This window comes from Antrostomus carolinensis, unplaced genomic scaffold (genome assembly GCF_000700745.2).
Source record: "Antrostomus carolinensis isolate BGI_N321 unplaced genomic scaffold, ASM70074v2 scaffold15174, whole genome shotgun sequence".
NCBI lineage: Eukaryota > Metazoa > Chordata > Aves > Caprimulgiformes > Caprimulgidae > Antrostomus > Antrostomus carolinensis.
The window spans coordinates 93-1731 of record NW_010311552.1 but is presented as its reverse complement, the minus strand read 5'-3'; the positions used below and the strand labels follow the sequence as shown (position 1 = coordinate 1731).

At 49.8% G+C, this 1639-nt stretch overlaps 1 non-coding gene across 1 annotated transcript; it reads right to left on the bottom strand.

Annotated features, from left to right (window-relative positions):
- Positions 1-1329: 1329 nt before the first annotated feature.
- On the bottom strand, positions 1330-1423 carry TRNAI-UAU (transfer RNA isoleucine (anticodon UAU)). Its single transcript has 2 exons — positions 1386-1423; positions 1330-1365 (listed from the first exon to the last, which is right to left on the bottom strand). It is a non-coding gene; the product is annotated as a tRNA-Ile (tRNA).
- Between the last annotated feature and the right edge of the window lie 216 nt (positions 1424-1639).

Genomic DNA, 1639 nt, shown 5'->3' with positions numbered 1-1639 from the left:
GTGCCGGGAGGCACACAAGGGAAAGGGAGAGGAAGGAGGGAGCAGCACTGTCCCCACTCAGTTTCTGAGAAAAATGGTCTCTGTCCAGGGAAAGGAGTCCTTCTCCCACTTACATGTTTCGTTTTTGTTTGTTTGTTTGTTTGTTTGTTTTTCCAGTTAAAACAAAAGCAGCATTTTCATTTTTTAGGATTTCCAGTACATATCTGCGAATATTCCTCCATACTGGCTGTACTCCTCAGCACTGGGACACGGCACTCCTGCATGAAGAAGAAAACGCGAAACTCACTCCAAGCAAAGGATGATTTACTTCCAATATATTACTGATCTCTCTTGTTGATTTAGACTTCCTTATGGCAATATGGCCCACACGTCAGGCATGACCACACCGTCACCAAAATCAATGGCGAAATTAATGCAAAATTCAGAGGGGACAAAGCGCCAACTAGATACAGCAATTAGGAAGAAGTGGTAATTAAAAACCCTAAAGTGGCACTTCAGGGAGTTAATGCCAGCAGTACAGACATTAAGGTGCTGATCTGGGCAACGAAGGTGCTTCTGGCTGCACGACCTCGACGGTCCCACTGAACTTTTCAGTATAAATTGCACTGTTGCAATAGCAGGTTAAATGTTAACACACATGTTCACAAGATCTGGGCCTAAACATTCAGGCAGTGTCACCCAGCTTTATCTTTCAGGAAGCGTTCCTTTTCTCATGGCCCTGATGCCTCTCATGTTGTGAAAAGAAATGTGAAATTATTTGAATTATTTTCCTTCCTGCTATGGCCCCCACATTTGTAAAGCATTACCAAGGTAATGAGAAGTTATGAAAAATATCACTGCTGAAGGAGGCAAAGTAAGGGGGGGAGATTTTGTTCCCCTTCATTTGTAGTGACCACACCAGTCAATATTGACTTGCATTCTGTATTAAACAACGCAGCATAAAATAACCTTTATTTCCCCCAATTTCCCACAAGCAGCTCTTCCCAGGAAACTGCCATTCCACACTGATCAGCTGCTCTGAACACACCAAACTTACACTGATATCCACATAACCATATACATTCAAACTCTGACAACAAGAATCCCCACGCAAGTGCCCCCCTTGTGTCCTGGTGCAGCTGCGACCAGCCACTTGTCACACCGAGATGTGCCCCACCTCTCCATGATGCCAAAACCCCCCGCACCGCGGGCCGGCAGGCACAGAGACCTGGGCGCCGCAAGGACCACACGCTGCCGCCACCGCTGCATAATATTTCCGTAAACTTTTTTTCCTTCCTTCCTTCGGAGCTGAGTCCCAAAAAAGCCCGTTTTCCCTCCCAAAAAGCTGTGTGCTCCAGGTGAGGCTCGAACTCACAACCTCGGCATTGCTCGGCTTTGTACTGCTGTATAAGTACCGCGCGCTAACCGATTGCGCCACTGGAGCCCTGACACCAACTTCTCCCGAACGGTTTATCAAGGGCTCGCCCGGCCCCAGCGGGGCGAAGCCGCTGGAACATCCGTCTGCGCCCCGCGCTGGGCAATAGCCCCGAGCCGCCCCGTTCTCTGCCCGGGCCACGCTCTTGTCGTTAACAGCGGGGAGGGGAGGGGAGAAGGGAGTTGGCAGACGCTGCGCCCCTCGGAGAGGGCGGCGCCCCCAAGC